This window comes from Calliopsis andreniformis, unplaced genomic scaffold (genome assembly GCF_051401765.1).
Source record: "Calliopsis andreniformis isolate RMS-2024a unplaced genomic scaffold, iyCalAndr_principal scaffold0002, whole genome shotgun sequence".
NCBI classification, from domain to species: Eukaryota; Metazoa; Arthropoda; class Insecta; order Hymenoptera; family Andrenidae; genus Calliopsis; species Calliopsis andreniformis.
This window is the reverse complement of record NW_027480423.1, coordinates 5,498,129-5,514,411: the sequence shown is the minus strand read 5'-3', so window position 1 is coordinate 5,514,411 and position 16,283 is coordinate 5,498,129.

Below are 16,283 nucleotides of genomic sequence, written 5' to 3'. Positions count from 1 at the left end.
CTAGGTTGCCCGGAACATGGAAATTACCACTACTTTCACACTGTTTGCAAATATACATTATATACGATGGAAAAGCTGTTGTATTTATATTGTGTTTTATGCTTCTGGCGTTGACTTCTTAGGCCCTAACTATTCGATCTGGTGGAACAACGCCCTAGAGTGACGACTAGGTTGCTCGGAACATGGAAATTACCACTACTTTCACACTGTTTGCAAATATACATTATATACGATGGAAAAGCTGTTGTATTTATATTGTGTTTTATGCTTCTGGCGTTGAATTCTTAGGCCCTAACTATTTAATCTGGTAGAGCACAGCCCTAGAGTGAAGCATAGGTTGCCCGGAACGTAGAGCATACCATTACCTTCACACTGGTTGCAATTATTCCTGTTATACGATGGAAAAACTGTTGCATCTTTATTGTATTTTATGCTTCTGGCGTTGACTTCTTAGGCCCTAACTATTCGATCTGGTGGAGCAATGCTTCAGAGATAAGTCTAGGATGCCCGAAACGCCGAAATGATCATTACAATCACGCTTGTTGCAATTATTCCTGTTATACGATGAAAAGACTGTTGCATTTTTATTGTATTTTATGCTTCAGTCGTAGACTTCTAAGAACCTAACTATTCGATCTGGTGGAGCAACGCCCTAGAGTGAAGCCTAGGTTGCTCGGAATGTAGAAATGACCATAACTTTCACACTGGTTGCAATTATTCGTTTTGTACGATGGAAAAACTGTTGCATCTTTATCGTATTTCATGATTCTGGCGTTGACTTCTTAGGCCGTATCTATTCGATCTGCTGGAGCAACGCCCAGGAGTGAAACCTAGGTTGCGCGGAACGTAGCAATGACCATAACTTTCACACTGGTACCAATTATTCGTTTTATACACAGGAAAAACTGTTCTATTTATTTTGTATTTAATGCTTCGGGCGTTGACTTCTAAGGCCCTAACTGTTTGATCTGGTGGAGCAACGCCCTCGAGTGAAGCCTAGGCTGCCCGGAACGTAGAAATGACCATAACTTTCACACTGGTTGCAATTATTCGTTTTGTACGATGGAAAAACTGTTCTATTTATTTTGTATTTAATGCTTCTGGCGTTGACTTCTAAGGCCCTAACAATTTGATCTGGTGGAGCAACGCCCTAGGGTGAAGCCTATGTTGCCCGTAACGTAGAAATGACCATAACTTTCACACTGGTTGCTATTATTCGTTTTAGACGATGGAAAAACTGTTATATATATATTGTATTTTATGCTTCTGGCGTTGCCTTCTTAGGCCCTAACTATTCGATCTTGTGGAACAACGCCCTAGAGTGAAGCCTAGGTTGCCTGGAACGTAGAAATGACCATCACTTTCACACGGGTTGCAATTATTCCTGTTCTAGGATGGAAAGACTGTTGTATTTTTATTGTATTTTATACTTCAGGCGTTGACTTCTGAGGCCGTAGCTATTCGATGTGGTGGAAGAACGCCATACAGTGAAGCCTAGGTTGCCCGGAACGTAGAAATGACCATAACTTTCACACTGGTAGCAATTATTCGTTTTATACACTGGAAAAACTGTTCTATTTATTTTGTATTTAATGCTTCGGGCGTTGACTTCTAAGGCCCTAACTGTTTGATCTGGTGGAGCAACGCCCTAGAGGGAAGCCTATGTTGCCCGGAACGTAGAAATGACCATAACTTTCACACTGGGTGCTATTATTCGTTTTAGACGATGGAAAAACAGTTATATATATATTGTATTTTATGCTTCTGGCGTTGCCTTCTTAGGCCCTAACTATTCGATCTTGTGGAACAACGCCCTAGAGTGAAGCCTAAGTTGCCTGGAACGTAGAAATGACCATCACTTTCACACGGGTTGCAATTATTCCTGTTCTAGGATGGAAAGACTGTTGTATTTTTATTGTATTTTATGCTTCAGTCGTAGACTTCTAAGGCCGTAGCTATTCGATATGTTGGAGCAACGCCCTAGAGTGAAGCCTAGGTTGCTCGGAATGTAGAAATGACCATAACTTTCACACTGGTTGCAATTATTCGTTTTGTGCGATGGAAAAACTGTTGCATCTTTATCGTATTTCATGATTCTGGCGTTGACTTCTTAGGCCGTATCTATTCGATCTGGTGGAGCAACACCCTGGAGTGAAACCTAGGTTGCGCGGAACGTAGCAATGAAAATAACTTTCACACTGGTCCCAATTATTCGTTTTATACACAGGAAAAACTGTTGTATTTATTTTGTATTTAATGCTTCGGGCGTTGACTTCTAAGGCCCTAACTGTTTGATCTGGTGGAGCAACGCCCTAGAGTGAAGCCTAGGTTGCTCGGTATGTAGAAATGACCATAACTTTCACACTGGTTGCAATTATTCGTTTTATACGGTGGAAAAGCTGTGGCATCTTTATAGTATTTTATTCAACTGGGGTTGACTTCTAAGGCCCTAGCTTTTAGGTGTGGTGGAGCAACGCCCTAGAGTGACGCCTAGGTTGCCCGGAACATGGAAATGACCATTACCTTCACACTGTATGCAAATATACATTATATACGATGGAATAGATGTTGTATTTATATTGTGTTTTATGCTTCTGGCGTTGACTTCTTAGGCCCTAACTATTTAATCTGGTAGAGCACCGCCCTAGAGTGAAGCATAGGTTGCCTGGAACGTAGAAATGACCATTACTTTCACACTGTTTACAGTTATTCCTGTTATACGATGGAAAAACTTTTGCATCTTTATTGTATTTTATGCTTCTGGCGAAGACTTCTAAGGCCCTAACTACTCGATCTGGTGGAGCAACGCCGTAGAGTGAAGCCCAGGTTGCCCGGAACGTAGAAATGACCATTACATTCACACTGGTTGCAATTATTCGTCTTATACGATGGAAAAGCTGTTGTATTTATATCGTATTTTATGCTTCTGGCGTTGACTTCTTAAGCCCTAACTATTCGATCTGGTGGAGCAATGCCTCAGAGATATGTCTAGGATGCCCGAAACGCCGAAATGATCATTACTGTCACGCTTGTTGCAATTATTCCTGTTATACGATGAAAAGACTGTTGTATTTTTATTGTATTTTATGCTTCAGTCGTAGACTTCTAAGGCCGTAGCTATTCGATATGTTGGAGCACCGCCCTAGAGTGAAGCCTAGGTTGCTCGGAACGTAGAAATGACCACTACTTTCACACTGTTTGCAATTATTCATTTAATACGGTGGAAATGCAGTTGTATTTATATCGTATTTTATGCTTCTGGCGTTGACTTCTAAGGACCTAACTATTCGATCTGGTGGAGCAACGCCCTAGAGTGAAGCCTAGGTTGCTCGGAATGTAGAAATGACCATAACTTTCACACTGGTTGCAATTATTCGTTTTGTACGATGGAAAAACTGTTGCACCTTTATCGTATTTTATGATTCTGGCGTTGACTTCTTAGGCCGTAACTATTCGATCTGGTGGAGCAACGCCCTGGAGTGAAACCTAGGTTGCGCGGTACGTAGAAAAGACCATTACCTTCACACTGGTTGCAATTATTCCTGTTTTACGAAGAAAAAACTGTTGCACCTTTATTGTATATTATGCTTCTGGCGTTGATTTCTGAGGCCCTAACAATTCGATCTGGTGGAGCAACGCCCTAGAGTGAAGCCTAGGTTGCCAGGAAAGTAGAAATGACCATTACTTTCACAATGTTTGCAATTATTCATTTTATACGATGGAAAAACTTTTGTACTTATATTGTATTTTATTCTTCTGGCGTTGACTTCTTAGGCCCTAACTATTCGATTTGGTGGAAGAACGCCATAGAGTGAAGCCTAGGTAGCCCGGAACGTAGAAATGTCCATACCTTTCGCACTGTTTGCAATTATTCATTTTATACGATGGCAAAACTGTTGTATTTATATTGTATTTTATGCTTCTGGCGTTGACTTCTTAGGCCCTAACTATTCGATCTGGTGGAGCAATGCTTCAGAGATAAGTCTAGGATGCCCGAAACGCCGAAATGATCATTACTATCACGCTTGTTGCAATTATTCCTGTTATACGATGAAAAGACTGTTGTATTTTTATTGTATTTTATGCTTCAGTCGTAGACTTCTAAGGCCGTAGCTATTCGATATGTTGGAGCACCGCCCTAGAGTGAAGCCTAGGTTGCTCGGAACGTAGAAATGACCACTACCATCACACTGTTTGCAATTATTCATTTAATACGGTGGAAATACTGTTGTATTTATATCGTATTTTATGCTTCTGGCGTTGACTTCTAAGGACCTAACTATTCGATCTTGTGGAAGAACGCCCTAGAGTGAAGCCTAGGTTGCCTGGAACGTAGAAATGACCATCACTTTCACACGGGTTGCAATTATTCCTGTTCTAGGATGGAAAGGCTGTTGTATTTTTATTGTATTTTATACTTCAGGCGTTGACTTCTGAGGCCGTAGCTATTCGATGTGGTGGAAGAACGCCATACAGTGAAGCCTAGGTTGCCCGGAACGTAGAAATGACCATAAGTTTCATACTGGTTGCAATTATTCGTTTTATACGATGGAAAAACTGTTGTATTTATATTGTGTTTTATGCTTCTGGCGTTCACTTCTTAGGCCCTGACTATTCGATCTGGTGGAACGACGCCGTAGGGTGAAGCCTAGGTTGCCCGGAACGTAGAAATGACCATAACTTTCACACTGGTAGCAATTATTCGTTTTATACACAGGAAAAACTGTTCTATTTATTTTGTATTTAATGCTTCGGGCGTTGACTTCTAAGGCCCTAACTGTTTGATCTGGTGGAGCAACGCCATAGAGTGAAGCCTATGTTGCCCGGAACGTAGAAATGACCATAACTTCCGCACTGTCTGCAATTGTTCCTTTTATACGATGGAAAAGCTGTTGTATTTATATCTTATTTTATGCTTCTGGCGTTGACTTCTAAGGCCGTAGCTATTCGATATGTTGGAGCACCGCCCTAGAGTGGAGCCTAGGTTCCTCGGAACGTAGAAATGACCACTACCTTCACACTGTTTGCAATTATTCATTTAATACGGTGGAAATGCAGTTGTATTTATATCGTATTTTATGCTTCTGGCGTTGACTTCTAAGGACCTAACTATTCGATCTGGTGGAGCAACGCCCTAGAGTGAAGCCTAGGTTGCTCGGAATGTAGAAATGACCATAACTTTCACACTGGTTGCAATTATTCGTTTTGTACGATGGAAAAACTGTTGCACCTTTATCGTATTTTATGATTCTGGCGTTGACTTCTTAGGCCGTAACTATTCGATCTGGTGGAGCAACGCCCTGGAGTGAAACCTAGGTTGCGCGGTACGTAGAAAAGACCATTACCTTCACACTGGTTGCAATTATTCCTGTTTTACGAAGAAAAAACTGTTGCACCTTTATTGTATATTATGCTTCTGGCGTTGATTTCTAAGGCCCTAACAATTCGATCTGGTGGAGCAACGCCCTAGAGTGAAGCCTAGGTTGCCAGGAAAGTAGAAATGACCATTACTTTCACAATGTTTGCAATTATTCATTTTATACGATGGAAAAACTTTTGTACTTATATTGTATTTTATTCTTCTGGCGTTGACTTCTTAGGCCCTAACTATTCGATTTGGTGGAAGAACGCCATAGAGTGAAGCCTATGTTGCCCGGAACGTAGAAATGACCATAACTTCCACACTGTCTGCAATTGTTCCTTTTATACGATGGAAAAGCTGTTGTATTTATATCTTATTTTATGCTTCTGGCGTTGACTTCTAAGGCCGTAGCTATTCGATATGTTGGAGCACCGCCCTAGAGTGGAGCCTAGGTTCCTCGGAACGTAGAAATGACCACTACCTTCACACTGTTTGCAATTATTCATTTAATACGGTGGAAATGCTGTTGTATTTATATCGTATTTTATGCTTCTGGCGTTGACTTCTAAGGCCCTAACTATTCGATCAGGTGGTGCAACGCCCTAGAGTGAAGCCTAGGTTGCTCGGAATGTAGAAATGACCATAACTTTCACACTGTCTGCAATTGTTCCTTTTATACGATGGAAAAGCTGTTGTATTTATATCGTATTTTATGCTTCTGGCGTTGACTTCTAAGGACCTCACTATTCGATCTGGTGGAGCAACGCCCTAGAGTGAAGCCTAGGTTGCTCGGTATGTAGAAATGATCATAACTTTCACACTGGTTGCAATTATTCGTTTTATACGATGGAAAAACTGTTGGACTTATATTGTGTTTTATTCTTATGGCGTTGAATTCTAAATCCCTAGCTATTCGATCCGGTGGAGCAACGCCCTAGAGTGACGCCTAGGTTGCTCGGAACGTAGAAATGACCATAACTTTCACACTGGTAGCAATTATTCGTTTTATACGATGGAAAAACTGTTGCATCTTTATTGTATTTTATGCTTCTGGCGCTGACTTCTAAGGCCCTAACTATTCGATCTGGTGGAGCAACGCCCTAGAGTGATGTCTAGGTTGCCCGGAACGTAGAAGTGACCATAAATTTCACACTGATTGCTATCATTCGTTTTATACGATAGAAAAACTGTTATATTTATATTGTATTTTATGCTTCTGGCGTTGACTTCTTAGGCCCTAACTGTTCGATCTGGTGGTACAACGCCCTAGGGTGAAGCATAGGTTGCCCGGAAAGTAGAAATGACCATACCTTTCACACTGGTTGCAATTATTCGTTTTATACGGTGGAAAAGCTGTGGCATCTTTATAGTATTTTATTCATCTGCGGTTGACTTCTAAGGCCCTAGCTATTAGGTGTGGTGGAGCGACGCCCTAGAGTGACGCCTAGGTTGCCCGGAACGTAGAAATGACCATTACTTTCACAATGTTTGCAATTATTCATTTTATACGATGGAAAAACTTTTGTACTTATATTGTATTTTATTCTTCTGGCGTTGACTTCTTAGGCCCTAACTATGCGATCTGGTGGAACAACGCCCTAGAGTGAAGACTAGGTAGCCCGGAACATGGAAATGACCATTACTTTCACACTGTATGCAAATATACATTATATACGATGGAAAAGCTGTTGTATTTATATTGTGTTTTATGCTTCTGGCGTTGACTTCTTAGGCCCTAACTATTTAATCTGGTAGAGCACCGCCCTAGAGTGAAGCATAGGTTGCCTGGAACGTAGAAATGACCATTACTTTCACACTGTTTACAGTTATTCCTGTCATACGATGGAAAAACTTTTGCATCTTTATTGTATTTTATGCTACTGGCGAAAACTTCTAAGGCCCTAACTACTGGATCTGGTGGAGCAACGCCGTAGAGTGAAGCCCAGGTTGCCCGGAACGTAGAAATGACCATTACATTCACACTGGTTGCAAGTATTCGTCTTATACGATGGAAAAGCTGTTGTATTTATATCGTATTTTATGCTTCTGGCGTTGACTTCTTAAGCCCTAACTATTCGATCTGGTGGAGCAATGCCTCAGAGATATGTCTAGGATGCCCGAAACGCCGAAATGATCATTACTGTCACGCTTGTTGCAATTATTCCTGTTATACGATGAAAAGACTGTTGTATTTTTATTGTATTTTATGCTTCAGTCGTAGACTTCTAAGGCCGTAGCTATTCGATATGTTGGAGCACCGCCCTAGAGTGAAGCCTAGGTTGCTCGGAACGTAGAAATGACCACTACTTTCACACTGTTTGCAATTATTCATTTAATACGGTGGAAATGCTGTTGTATTTATATCGTATTTTATGCTTCTGGCGTTGACTTCTAAGGAAATAACTATTCGATCTGGTGGAGCAACGCCCTAGAGTGAAGCCTAGGTTGCTCGGAATGTAGAAATGACCATAACTTTCACACTGGTTCCAATTATTCGTTTTGTACGATGGAAAAACTGTTGCATCTTTATCGTATTTTATGATTCTGGCGTTGACTTCTTAGGCCGTATCTATTCGATCTGGTGGAGCAACGCCCTGGAGTGAAACCTAGGTTGCCTGGAACGTAGAAATGACCATCACTTTCACACGGGTTGCAATTATTCCTGTTCTAGGATGGAAAGACTGTTGTATTTTTATTGTATTTTATACTTCAGGCGTTGACTTCTGAGGCCGTAGCTATTCGATGTGGTGGAAGAACGCCATACAGTGAAGCCTAGGTTGCCCGGAACGTAGAAATGACCATAAGTTTCATACTGGTTGCAATTATTCGTTTTATACGATGGAAAAACTGTTGTATTTATATTGTATTTTATGCTTCTGGCGTTCACTTCTTAGGCCCTAACTATTCGATCTGGTGGAACGACGCCGCAGGGTGAAGCCTAGGTTGCCCGGAACGTAGAAATGACCATAACTTTCACACTGGTAGCAATTATTCGTTTTATACACAGGAAAAACTGTTCTATTTATTTTGTATTTAATGCTTCGGGCGTTGACTTCTAAGGACCTAACTGTTTGATCTGGTGGAGCAACGCCCTAGAGTGAAGCCTATGTTGCCCGGAACGTAGAAATGACCATAACTTTCACACTGGTTGCAATTATTCGTTTTATACGATGGAAAAACTGTTGCATCTTTATTGTATTTTATGCTTCTGGCGCTGACTTCTAAGGCCGTAACTATTCGATCTGGTGGAGCAACGCCCTGGAGTGAAACCTAGGATGCCCGAAACGCCGAAATGATCGTTACAGTCACACTGGTTGCAATTATTCCTGTTATACGATGGAAAAACTGTTGCATCTTTATTGTATTTTATGCTTCTGGCGTTGACTTCTAACGCACAAACTATTCCATCTGGTGGAGCAACGCCCTAGAGTGAAGCCTAGGCTGCCCGGAACGTAGAAATGACCATAAATTTCACACTGGTTGCTATTATTCCTGTTATACGATGGAAAAACTTTTGCATCTTTATTGTATTTTATGCTTCTGGCGTTGACTTCTAAGGCCCTAGCTATTCGATCTGGTGGAGCAACGCCCTAGAGTGAAGTCTAGGATGCCCGGAACGTAGAAGTGACCATAAATTTCACACTGGTTGCTATCATTCGTTTTATACGATAGAAAAACTGTTATATTTATATTGTATTTTATGCTTCTGGCGTTGACTTCTTAGGCCCTAACTGTTCGGTCTGGTGGAACAACGCCCTAGGGTGAAGCCTAGGTTGCCCGGAAAGTAGAAATGACCATAACTTTCACACTGGTTGCAATTATTCGTTTTATACGATGGAAAAGCTGTGGCATCTGTATTGTATTTTATTCATCTGGGGTTGACTTCCAAGGCCGTAGCTATTAGGTGTGGCGGAGCAATGACCTAGAGTGACGCCTAGGTTGCCCGGAACGTAGAAATGTCCATATCTTTCGCACTGTTTGCAATTATTCATTTTATACGATGGCAAAATCGTTGTATTTATATTGTATTTTATGCTTCTGGCGTTGACTTCTTAGGCCCTAACTATTTAATCTGGTAGAGCACAGCCCTAGAGTGAAGCATAGGTTGCCCGGAACGTAGAAAAGACCATTACCTTCACACTGGTTGCAATTATTCCTTTTATACGATAGAAAAACTGTTGCATCTTTATTGTATTTTATGCTTCTAGCGTTGACTTCTAAGGCCCTAACTATTCGATCTGGTGGAGCAACGCCCTAGAGTGAAGTCTAGGATGCCCGGAACGTAGAAGTGACCATAAATTTCACACTGGTTGCTATCATTCGTTTTATACGATAGAAAAACTGTTATATTTATATTGTATTTTATGCTTCTGGCGTTGACTTCTTAGGCCCTAACTGTTCGGTCTGGTGGAACAACGCCCTAGGGTGAAGCCTAGGTTGCCCGGAAAGTAGAAATGACCATAACTTTCACACTGGTTGCAATTATTCGTTTTATACGATGGAAAAGCTGTGGCATCTGTATTGTATTTTATTCATCTGGGGTTGACTTCCAAGGCCGTAGCTATTAGGTGTGGCGGAGCAATGACCTAGAGTGACGCCTAGGTTGCCCGGAACGTAGAAATGACCATTACTTTCACAATGTTTGCAATTATTCATTTTACACGATGGAAACACTTTTGTACTTATATTGTATTTTATTCTTCTGGCGTTGACTTCTCAGGCCAAAGCTATTCGATCCGGTGGAACAACGCCCTAGAGTGAAGACTAGGTTGCCCGGAACATGGAAATGACCATTACTTTCACACAGTATGCAAATATACATTATATACGATGGAAAAGCTGTTGTATTTATATTGTGTTTTATGCTTCTGGCGTTGACTTCTTAGGCCCTAACTATTTAATCTGGTAGAGCACCGCCCTAGAGTGAAGCATAGGTTGCCTGGAACGTAGAAATGACCATTACTTTCACACTGGTTGCAATTATTCCTGTTTTACGAAGAAAAAACTGTTGCATCTTTATTGTATATTATGCTTCTGGCGTTGATTTCTAAGGCCCTAACAATTCGATCTGGTGGAGCAACGCCCTAGAGTGAAGCCTAGGTTGCCCGGAAAGTAGAAATGACCTTTACTTTCACAATGTTTGCAATTATTCATTTTATACGATGGAAAAACTTTTGTACTTATATTGTATTTTATTCTTCTGGCGTTGACTTCTTAGGCGCTAACTATTCGATCTGGTGGAACAACGCCCTAGAGTGAAGACTGGGTTGCCCGGAACATGGAAATGACCACTACTTTCACACTGTTTGCAAATATACATTATATACGATGGAAAAGCTGTTGTACTTATATTGTGTTTTATGCTTCTGGCGTTGACTTCTTAGGCCCTAACTATTTAGTCTGGTAGAGCACCGCCCTAGAGTGAAGCATAGGTTGCCTGGAACGTAGAAATGACCATTACTTTCACACTGTTTACAGTTATTCCTGTTATACGATGGAAAAGCTTTTGCATCTTTATTGTATTTTATGCTTCTGGCGTTGACTTCTAAGGCCCTAACTGTTCGATCTGGTGGAACAACGCCCTAGGGCGAAGCCTAGGTTGCCCGGAAAGTACAAATGACCATAACTTTCACACTGGTTGCAATTATTCGTTTTATACGATGGAAAAGCTGTGGCATCTTTATTGTATTTTATTCTTCTGGGGCTGACTTCTAAGGCCCTAGCTATTAAGTGTGGTGGAGCAACGCCCTAGAGTGACGCCTAGGTTGCCCGGAACGTAGAAATGACCATTACTCTCACAATGTTTGCAATTATTCATTTTATACGATGGAAAAACTTTTGTACTTATATCGTATTTTATTCTTCTGGCGTTGACTTCTTAGGCCCTAACTATGCGATATGGTGGAACAACGCCCTAGAGTGAAGACTAGGTTGCCCGGAACATGGAAATGACCATTACTTTCACACTGTATGCAAATATACATTATATACGATGGAAAAACTGTTGTATTTATTTTGTATTTTATGCTTCTGGCGTTCACTTCTTAGGCCCTAACTATTCGATCTGGTGGAACAACGCCCTAGGGTGAATCCTAGGTTGCCCGGAACGTAGAAATGGCCATACCTTTTACGCTGGTAGCAATTATTCGTTTTATACAATGGAAAAACCGTTCTATATATTTTGTGTTTTATGCTTCGGGCGTTGACTTCTAAGGCCCTAACTGTTTGATCTGGTGGAACAACGCCCTAGAGTGAAGCCTAGGTTTCCGGGAACCTAGAAATGACCATAACTTTCACAGTGCTTGCTATTATTCGTTCTATACGATGGAAAAACTGTTATATTTATATTGTATTTTATGCTTCTGGCGTTGACCTCTGAGGCCGCTGCTATTCGATGTGGTGGAAGAACCCCATAGAGTGAAGCCTAGGTAGCCCGGAACGTAGAAATGTCCATATCTTTCGCACTGTTTGCAATTATTCATTTTATACGATGGCAAAGCTGTTGGATTTATATTGTATTTTATGCTTCTGGCGTTGACATCTTAGGCCCTAACTATTCGATCTGGTGGAGCAATGCCTCAGAGATAAGTCTAGGATGCCCGAAACGCCGAAATGATCATTACAATCACACTGGTTGCAATTATTCCTGTTATACGATGGAAAAACTGTTGCATCTTTATTGTATTTTATGCTTCTGGCGTTGACTTCTAAGGCGCAAACTATTCCATCTGGTGGAGCAACGCCCTAGAGTGAAGCCTAGGCTGCCCGGAACGTAGAAATGACCATAACTTCAACACTGGTTGCTATGATTCTCTGTATACGATGGAAAAACTGTTATATTTATATTGTATTTTATGCTTCTGGCGTTGACTTCTTAGGCCCTAACTATTCGATCTGGAGGAACAACGACCTAGAGTGAAGCCTAGGTTGCCTGGAACGTAGAAATGACCATTACTTTCACACTGTTTACAGTTATTCCTGTTATACCATGGAAAAACTTTTGCATCTTTATTGTATTTTATGCTTCTGGCGCTGACTTCTAATGCCCTAACTATTCGATCTTGTGGAACAACGCCCTAGAGTGAAGCCTAGGTTGCCTGGAACGTAGAAATGACCATCACTTTCACACTGGTTGCAATTATTCGTTTTGTACGATGGAAAAACTGTTGCATCTTTATCGTATTTCATGATTCTGGCGTTGACTTCTTAGGCCCTAACTATTCGATCAGGTGGAGCAACGCCCTAGAGTGAAGCCTAGGTTGCTCGGAATGTAGAAATGACCATAACTTTCACACTGTCTGCAATTGTTCCTTTTATACGATGGAAAAGCTGTTGTATTTATATCGTATTTTATTCTTCTGGCGTTGACTTCTTAGGCCCTAACTATTCGATCTGGTGGAACAACGCCCTAGAGTGACGACTAGGTTGCCCGGAACATGGAAATTACCACTACTTTCACACTGTTTGCAAATATACATTATATACGATGGAAAAGCTGTTGTATTTATATTGTGTTTTATGCTTCTGGCGTTGACTTCTTAGGCCCTAACTATTTAATCTGGTAGAGCACAGCCCTAGAGTGAAGCATAGGTTGCCCGGAACGTAGAACATACCATTACCTTCACACTGGTTGCAATTATTCCTGTTATACGATGGAAAAACTGTTGCATCTTTATTGTATTTTATGCTTCTAGCGTTGACTTCTAAGGCCCTAACTATTCGATCTGGTGGAGCAACGCCCTAGAGTGAAGTCTAGGATGCCCGGAACGTAGAAGTGACCATAAATTTCACACTGGTTGCTATCATTCGTTTTATACGATAGAAAAACTGTTATATTTATATTGTATTTTATGCTTCTGGCGTTGACTTCTTAGGCCCTAACTGTTCGGTCTGGTGGAACAACGCCCTAGGGTGAAGCCTAGGTTGCCCGGAAAGTAGAAATGACCATAACTTTCACACTGGTTGCAATTATTCGTTTTATACGATGGAAAAGCTGTGGCATCTTTATTGTATTTTATTCTTCTGGGGTTGACTTCTAAGGCCCTAGCTATTAAGTGTGGTGGAGCAACGCCCTAGAGTGACGCCTAGGTTGCCCGGAACGTAGAAATGACCATTACTCTCACAATGTTTGCAATTATTCATTTTATACGATGGAAAAACTTTTGTACTTATATCGTATTTTATTCTTCTGGCGTTGACTTCTTAGGCCCTAACTTTGCGATATGGTGGAACAACGCCCTAGAGTGAAGACTAGGTTGCCCGGAACATGGAAATGACCATTACCTTCACACTGTATGCAAATATACATTATATACGATGGAAAAACTGTTGTATTTATATTGTATTTTATGCTTCTGGCGTTCACTTCTTAGGCCCTAACTATTCGATCTGGTGGAACAACGCCCTAGGGTGAAGCCTAGGTTGCTCGGAATGTAGAAATGACCATAACTTTCACACTGGTTGCAATTATTCGTTTTGTACGATGGAAAAACTGTTGCATCTTTATCGTATTTCATGATTCTGGCGTTGACTTCTTAGGCCGTATCTATTCGATCTGGTGGAGCAACGCCCTGGAGTGAAACCTAGGTTGCGCGGATCGTAGCAATGACCATAACTTTCACACTGGTACCAATTATTCGTTTTATACACAGGAAAAACTGTTCTATTTATTTTGTATTTAATGCTTCGGGCGTTGACTTCTAAGGCCCTAACTGTTTGATCTGGTGGAGCAACGCCCTAGAGTGAAGCCTAGGCTGCCCGGAACGTAGAAATGACCATAACATTCACACTGGTTGCTATTATTCTCTTTATACGATGGAAAAACTGTTATATTTATATTGTATTTTATGCTTCTGGCGTTGACTTCTTAGGCCCTAACTATTCGATCTGGTGAACAACGACCTAGAGTGAAGCCTAGGTTGCCTGGAACGTAGAAATGACCATTACTTTCACACTGTTTACAGTTATTCCTGTTATACGATGGAAAAACTTTTGCATCTTTATTGTATTTTATGCTTCTGGCGCTGACTTCTAAGGCCCTAGCCATTTGATTTCGTGGAGCAACGCCCGAGAGTGGAGCCTAGGTTGCCCGCTACGTAGAAATGACCATTACTTTCACACTGTTTGCAGATATACATTATATACGATGGAAAATCTATTGTATTTATGTTGTATTTTATGCTTCTGGCGTTGACTTCTTAGGCCCTAACTATTCGACCTGGTGGAGCAATGCCTCAGAGATAAGTCTAGGATGCACGAAACGCCGAAATGATCATTACTATCACGCTTGTTGCAATTATTCCTGTTAAACGATGAAAAGACTGTTGTATTTTTATTGTATTTTATGCTTCAGTCGTAGACTTCTAAGGCCGTAGCTATTCGATATGTTGGAGCACCGCCCTAGAGTGAAGCCTAGGCTGCCCGGTACGTAGAAATGACCACTACTACCACACTGGTTGCAAATTATTCCTGCTATACGATGGAAAAGCTGTTGTATCTTTATTGTATTTTATGCTTCTGGCGTTGACTTCTAATGCCCTAACTATTCGATCAGGTGGAGCAACGCCCTAGAGTGAAGCCTAGGTTGCTCGGAATGTAGAAATGGCCATAACTTTCACACTGTCTGCAATTGTTCCTTTTATACGATGGAAAAGCTGTTGTATTTATATCGTATTTTATGCTTCTGGCGTTGACTTCTAAGGACCTCACTATTCGATCTGGTGGAGCAACGCCCTAGAGTGAAGCCTAGGTTGCTCGGTATGTAGAAATGACCATAACTTTCACACTGGTTGCAATTATTCGTTTTATACGATGGAAAAACTGTTGTACTTATATTGTGTTTTATTCTTATGGCGTTGAATTCTAAATCCCTAGCTATTCGATCCGGTGGAGCAACGCCCTAGAGTGACGCCTAGGTTGCTCGGAACGTAGAAATGACCATAACTTTCACACTGGTTGCAATTATTCATTTTATACGATCGAAACACTTTTGTACTTATATTGTATTTTATTCTTCTGGCGTTGACTTCTCAGGCCCTAACTTTTCGATCTGGCGGAACAACGCCCTAGAGTGAAGACTAGGTTGCCCGGAACATGGAAATGACCATTACATTCACACTGTATGCAAATATACATTCTATACGATGTAAAAGCTGTTGTATTTATATTGTGTTTTATGCTTCTGGCGTTGACTTCTTAGGCCCTAACTATTTAATCTGGTAGAGCACCGCCCCAGAGTGAAGCATAGGTTGCCTGGAACGTAGAAATGACCATTACTTTCACACTGTTTACAGTTATTCCTGTTATACGATGGAAAAACTTTTGCATCTTTATTGTATTTTATGCTTCTGGCGTTGACTTCTAAGGCCCTAACTACTCGATCGGGTGGAGCAACACCGTAGAGTGAAGCCTAGGTTGCCTGGAACGTAGAAATGACCATAACTTTCACACTGGTTGCAATTATTCATTTTATACGATGGAAAAACTGTTGTACTTATATTGTGTTTTATACTTATGGCGTTGAATTCTAAGGCCATAACTATTCGACCAGGTGGAGCAACGCCCTAGAGTGAAGCCTAGGTTGCTCGGAATGTAGAAATGACCACAACTTTCACACTGGTTGCAATTATTCATTTTATACGATGGAAAAACTGTTGTACTTATATTGTGTTTTATACTTATGGCGTTGAATTCTAAGTCCCTAGCTATTCGATCCGGTGGAGCAACGCGCTAGAGTGACGCCTAGGTTGCTCGGAACGTAGAAATGACCATAACTTTCACACTGGTTGCTATTATTCTCTTTATACGATGGAAAAACTGTAATACTTATATTGTATTTTATGCTTCTGGCGTTGACTTCTGAGGCCGTTGCTATTCGATGTGGTGGAAGAACGCCATAGAGTGAAGCCTAGGTAGCCCGGAA